The sequence below is a fragment of the Dysidea avara genome, chromosome 2, assembly GCF_963678975.1.
Source record: "Dysidea avara chromosome 2, odDysAvar1.4, whole genome shotgun sequence".
NCBI classification, from domain to species: Eukaryota; Metazoa; Porifera; class Demospongiae; order Dictyoceratida; family Dysideidae; genus Dysidea; species Dysidea avara.
Genome location: NC_089273.1, coordinates 37,370,775 through 37,377,828, shown reverse-complemented (window position 1 = coordinate 37,377,828; position 7,054 = coordinate 37,370,775). Strand labels below are relative to the sequence as shown.

At 37.6% G+C, this 7,054-nt stretch overlaps 1 long non-coding RNA gene across 2 annotated transcripts; it reads left to right on the top strand.

Annotated features, from left to right (window-relative positions):
• Nucleotides 1-667: 667 nt before the first annotated feature.
• On the top strand, nucleotides 668-5,441 carry LOC136247243 (uncharacterized). Of its 2 annotated transcripts, XR_010697226.1 has the most exons (5): nucleotides 668-1,087; nucleotides 1,322-1,946; nucleotides 1,990-4,302; nucleotides 4,493-4,717; nucleotides 4,765-5,441. It is a non-coding gene; the product is annotated as an uncharacterized lncRNA (long non-coding RNA). The 2 variants fall into 2 exon arrangements; XR_010697225.1 differs by having other exon boundaries at nucleotides 1,990-4,717.
• The last annotated feature ends 1,613 nt before the right edge of the window (nucleotides 5,442-7,054 follow it).

Genomic DNA, 7,054 nt, shown 5'->3' with positions numbered 1-7,054 from the left:
TGGGCCTCAGACTGTACATTCTAAAGTCAAGTAAGTAAAAATAATTCATATACTAGTAAAAACAAGTCCTGCATTAAGTTCCCTACTTGATATATCCGAAGATGAACACACTGAGTCAGCTATTCCCACAATTAGTACTTCGTTACTAATGACAACCAACAAGAACCCACAATCGATCCTTAAATTCGTTTATCTTTCTTGGGGTACGTTTGATTACCTGCTGGAAGTGCCACTGATAACTTGTACAGCAATGGTAAGCTGCAAGCTTAAATCTGAGAAAGCATTCCGTTCCGCAGTTTAGTCCATCATTCCGTTCCGTTCCTTTTCTTTCCGTTCCGTAGAATAGACCCCACCGATATCGACGGTTTTCTAAAATTAGGATGATTTTCAAGAAGTTTAATTAAAACACGCAATGCGTGTGCCAAAAATACTGCACAACATGAACACACTGCAAAATATTACTACATTTCATATAAAAAACCTTGCAGTGTTATTATTTTTACCAGGAGCTTATAAGCGCCAAAGGCGCGAAGGAGCGTGATATTAGTGATTCCAACATCTGGCTAATGTTTTAGACCTCAAATCCATATAGGGAAAACCAGTTAATATTCACCCACTGTCAGTGGTTTGTTACGTAACAACCACAGTTGCTAACAATACAATTGAAACAGCTGCTTTGCGTTAGCGGTCTTAGTTTTTTCTTTTTTTTTTACCCGGGCTAGATGTGATGCCCTTTCCTACCACCCCCAGCACAAGAGGCAAACGTGCTGGACAAGAACTGAAAAGCGAGACATCCTAGGGCCCTTTGTTAGGCCCATTATGTTAACAGCACTTCACACGTGTAATATGGAAGCCATTGGTAGGAAACGTTTGTTCCCTGGTGATGATGGCCAGCAAATCATCAGCCAAAGAAGCGCCATATATCCGTAAGGAATCCACCTGAAATGACACAGCAGATGAATCGTTTTAAGCTCACAGGGAGCCCAAAACGTAAGAACTGCGTATACGTACCTAGGCCTAGGTCTAGGCGGAGGCTGGCAGATCAATACACCGTGTCAGCAACAACTATGTTCAGGTGCTATCAGCTGTAAGTTATTTAAGTTAAGTGTTATAGAAATTTATGAGAAGCTGTTCAACTTGCACACAATTAAGTTTCACCACTCATTATTAGACATTACAAGGGGTAGTCACTTCAATACTGTCTGTTGAAACACTTACGACCGGGATCAAGATTTAATCAAGCGATCAAGTATGGAAGTGACTACCCCTTGCATTAGCAATGCATTAATACTACAATATCATGAACTTTGTTCATTAACAGCTTTTGATGGATTTGTCACAAATCTTGCAGCATCATTTCCTCAGTTAACTGTGCAGCTGGTCACCAGTGCTGACAAGAAGTGGGCTATACTTCATGGAAAGATTGATATAAATTCACTTTCACAATCTCCGTGTCACAACCCAAGGATGATTGTAACCTGTGAAAATGAAATTGATGTCTCTTTTAGCTTTGAAGTAAATTTTACTTCTGTATACAACATGGGGAATTACCAGGAGATAAAGAGTGCTTTGATAAAGTAATTGCTTCATTGCTTCCTGATTCTCGTCACTATCTGTGTAAAGGATTACCATCTGATTTGAGTACAATGATGGCTTTTGATACTAAGAAGATGAGAAAGTGAGGGTTCCATTTCATAGGTTAGACCACCAGGATTGCCCCATGTGGTTCTTCTGTACTTCTGCACAAGAAAGGTGTGAGTGCTGCACAAAGTTGATGTAGCTACTATATTAGAAGGAAAGGAAAGAAATGTCAATCTTTGACTCCTGTGCAAAAGGCCTCACGGGTCCAACCTTCCTCACATTGTCCAATGAAGTACTTATCGCCTAATAGCTTGAAAATATGTAGAGATAATGCTAGCAAAGAACGTAAATCCATGCAAAGAAAGGTTAGTCCAAATAAGTGTAAAATGATAATAATATGCCGTGCAGGTTAAAAGGCTTGCAGGGTATGAGGTAAAAGTTAACAAAGCTACCCATGAGGAACTTATAAAGCTGACATCTGAGATATACCACAAATCAAAAGATGACCTTTATACATTATTATCAGAAGCAGAAAAGCATGGCAAGGGAGAATGACTGAAGGAAACATGGAGACAAGATGTAGAAGAGCGACTGTCATTTCAAAAAAATCAAGAGAAAAATGGTGGAACATGTTTCAGTTATAGAGGAGGTTGATCACACTCATAGCCCTATGACATTTGATTACACAACCAGGCATTACAGGTGACATGTGACCAACCTTCTGTGTATTTCAGTCAAGTTTTTATTTACTTTTTGTTGCAATTTAGTGTCTGGTAAAAAGGGAGTCTAATTATAATAAGGGTGGGTAAGTGTATATACAGGCTGTATAGGGTGTGTTTGTGATAATATTGTTTGTACAGCCATAGCAATATACACAAGAAGCCCAGCAGCTTATGAGGCCTTATCTACACTGCTTGAAGTATCTTAGTTTACTACAGTGGTATATCCCAGTATATGGAACAGTTAATTGTTTGTTATTTTAGTAGTTTTTCAGTAAACCCGCATTCACTGATGTTTTACTGAGAGTTTAAAACTTAGTAAAATAATTATGTTCCATATACTTAAGTTTACTGACACTTTACTATCAGTATAACTACAGTAAGGCATCGTAACAAATTAGTAAACTAAGAACCTTCAAGCAGTGCTAGCTTCAACCTTATACAGTTACCTTGTGCTAGAACCCTCAAGACATATATTAACAGCAATGTGGAGGCAGCTGGTGAAGCAGAATCAAGACTAGCAGATGAGCGTGCAAAGTATGATGTTAGAGTGCAAGCAACTAATCAGTTTACACCTCCATTGTGCAAAGATGTACTAGTCTTTGATGAAGTGAAAGTAGCTGCTAAGTTACATTGGAATAGCCGCAATGGCACAATAGTAGGACATACAATGACAGCACAGGAGATGGCAACACTAAGTGACCTGTACTTGAAACTAGATGTGGACGACAATGACACTAAAAAAACAGACTATATCTTGTAGACGTTATGGAGGAATTTGACTACTGAGTGTGATATCAAGAGTTAATAACTGAGAGGAGAGTGTCCAACATAATACAGAACCTCTACAAATGATTCAGCATGATTCAAAGGGATTCCTCTGTAAACTTCTGTGATTTTTAGTATATTCTATATGTGACCCTATTTTGGAAAACCATACATCTGGGCACATGCAAAATTTGTGGGAATTCTCAATTGAAAATTTCTGCGATTTTTTAAAATTAATTTTTTTGCATATTCTGATAAAGCAATTATTAAGCCTTCTTGCTGTGAAATTTCACACCCACAGCTTCTTTTATCTAGGAGATATACTGAATTATATCAGACCATGTAGTAGTTTCATAATGTGTGGGACAACAACTGACTTACAAATTGGGTGATTTGTTCATTCCCAAAACCAAATATTTTCTTGTCTTTAGACAATAATACAAGTCATTTAATTGAGAAAAAGCACAAAGAACACATGATTAAACTCTCAAGGATCTTTTTTCATTAATTTTAGATTTTAAGAATGGTGATCTTTGTCAACAAAGTGATTTGTCATCAATTTGTCACATCTGATCACTATTCAGTTCTATAAACTGATAATGAAAAGTTAGTTTATACAGTAAATTGGTTATATCTTTGGAATGCTTCAACGTATCGTCACAAGATTTTCACACAAGGTAGATAACCACTCAGTGCTTCATTGTAGCTATAAAAAACAAAACCGGCCAATGTGCCCAGATGTATGGGTTTCCAAAATAGGGTCACATATGTGAAGATTGCTTTAATCATCACATTTCTTTGTTCTTCCCATGCGCAATCATCACATTTCCTTTTTCTGGCAGTGTGTACTTGTTAACACATCTGAGAGAATCCCTTTGAATCACGCTGAATCATTTGTAGAGCCTCTGTATTGTGTTAGACACTCTCCTCTCTATTATTAACTCTTGGTGATATTGTTGGTCCATATTACACCAGCAGTGGGCCATTCAATGCAAAGGAAATGTTGCCATGTGTAATGGATGCACTAAGGAAATTTCATTCCCATGCATTTAAAGTTTACGTTTTTGTCTGTGATGGCGCATCATCAAATTTAACAATGATAAAGACTTTACTTGGGGCCAAAGGCCCTTTCTACTGTAATCCATCCCTTACTGATCCTCATGAAGTAAAAACACATTTCACCAACCCTTTTACTGGAGAGAAAATTCATATTATAATATGTCCATCTCACCAGGTAATGGTTTGTTATGTTCTGTTAATTGGTTTGTAGTCTTCAGTTGCAAAACAAATAATGAGACCATTCCTTTAATTGGCTTCTGTGGTTTTAAACATGTTGTTTGTGCTTGTGTGAAGTGTTTTGTGTAAATTAGCATGTATAAAATTAAGCATGTGCAATTTTAAATGTTTATTTGTTGTGTGTATAGCTAAAGAACATGATTGCCGCACTGTACTCATCTTGAGTTAGTGGGACTAACAGATTCATCAATGATGGTGTTGTGTTTGGCTGGGAGCCCCTCGAACGACAGCTACAGCGAGAGATTCAGCATAAACGAAAAGACGAATTACCACGAGTCCCTGGATTAAAGGAGAGTTTTGTGTACAGGGATCCTTGGACACAGCTGAATGTGAAACCAGCTAAAATCATGCAGGTATATAAATGCATTACTTTATGACATTGATGCTTTGTTCACCATAGCAAGAAAATGTGATTTCTGAATTGCAAGAGTATGTCACTGGATTTAATACTTCAGATCAACAAACCAGACTCTCAACAATGCAAACAGTTACATACCTGAAAGCCTATAATAAGCTTTTTGAGAGAGGTATTTTAGGTTAAAAGGTGTTTATTAAAGACTCCATATCTTGTCCTGTGTTAATGAACATGAAAGAAGGCTTTGAATATTTCACTACTTGGCTTGATAAAAAGTTGTCAGATGGTATTCTGTATGTATTATTGATCATGGATTATTTCTATTCTATTTGGGTATAAAATCACTGAGCAAAGCAAGAAACAATTTTTGTCATGCATGGCAGACATGGGACTTGATGAAGCTGATGTATTATGGTTTCAATAGTTTATGTACTGACTTTCTATCGGCTCATTCAGGTTATACAATATATCCTGTTTGACTGAATGGCAGTGCAGTGGAGACTTTGTTTAGTCAAATCAAACATGCTACCTCTGGTCATCTTTCTTCTGTTAACTTTGCCACTGCACGAAGCGCTGTTATCACCAGAGGTAGTGTCCATGGAAAGCTTAGGCGCCGTCAAGGTGACTACAGAAATGTTCCTCTTTACATTCGAAGAAGCGTACACCATATAGAAGAAGTTTTTAATTGTAACAATGTTCCACATTTGTATAATACACCGTATTTACAGAATGATAATAATATATTACAACTGTATGTGCAATTGTTTGTCAATAGCATAAGCTTTAAGTTTGTCTCGAAGACTCATTTCAGCATCAACCCCTTTGTTCTTTGAGACCCTTTCAAGCATGGCCTGACTTGATAGCAGACTATTTGCCATTGTGTGAATGACTCTCCTTACCATGTCTCTATATATGCATAATATAGTAGAAGAATGAACTGATCATGAAGTGACACAAAATGTGATGATTGCCTCCAAATCTGCAATCAAATCTTGGTTAGTTAGCACTTCTTTCTTAGTATGGATGACAACAGTCCTCAATTGCAATTTTAGTCGCTTACAATTTAAATAGGTTTTAATTGCTCTAGAACACTTTTGCATAAAGGGAAGTAATACATGGTGAGGAAATGTCATTTTACCCCTGTCCTGAAATTTGATTACCGCAGGGAGAACAGACTTGTCTGTTTCTACTAAATGTTTCAGAACGTTTAGTTCATCCAGGTATCTTCTCCTCTTTATTGGAAGAAAGCATGACCGTAGTCTACCATAAGCAGCCTTTTTTCTGAATTGCATTCCAGCATGCAGAGCAAACCCAAACAAGCAGTAGAATAAGGCATCATCATCAGCTACTGGGGAATCATCAGTACTAACAGCGTTTAGTTGGTTAGTTCTCCAAGTTGATTGGAGTGAAGTGATCTATATACTGAAGATACAAGACATGTTTTCATACATGCAGTTTATTTTACTTGTTGTTGAAAGAAAGTGTATGAAGTTGATGCTATAGCAGAAAGGATAGCACTTCTATCCAGTGATGAGATCTCACCATTGAATTCAGAGATGGCAGTCAGCCATAGCCTTTTAGTTTCAGATGTTTGTAAGCTCTCACATGCTAATATACCTGTCTTTTGATACCAGGATACAAGTAGGCGACTAATTAAACCGCTCTCCACCAGAGCTGTGTTTGATAAATAAATCACAAAATGTGACAAGATAAAATTTTAAAATGCTGGTAAGTTTGTTGCTCTTCAAATACTTCCACAATTCTTGCCTGGTCAGATAGCAAACCAAATGATATTCAACCCTTTCAGCTTCTTTCACTACAAATGCCTCCATTATTTTCAGGTCTACCTTTTGTAAACGCTTACAGATAAACTCCACTTCTTGTTTTCTAAGCTGTTTAGACATTCTTTCCAATGACATTGCTAGCTTAACTCAGCACTTATGTACTAATCGCTTTCAACAAGTAACACATTAACTGCACGAGCTGTTGGATATATATATATATGTGACTGGATTTTGGAAAAACGATCCAAATCGCACATTGGAAGTTCCGAGATAAACGGTTTTAAAGAATTGAAGCCAGCATAACTCTCCAAGGATAGCAAGCACGCGTATGAAATTTACACAAAAGATGCATCAATCTGTTACCTTTCAAGTCACTTCCAGTACTTGTAGCTGCTTGTACAGTTTCCCGCCAAATAAGATAGAAAATCTGAGCAGTTCGACGAGCGAAGTAGTATCACAAGTGCTCACAAAGGGGTGGAGGTTGGGGGGTGGCGGGGAGGGCAAAAGTTAGACCTCAAAATGGAGGCAGACCACGATTGGAGTCCAGACAC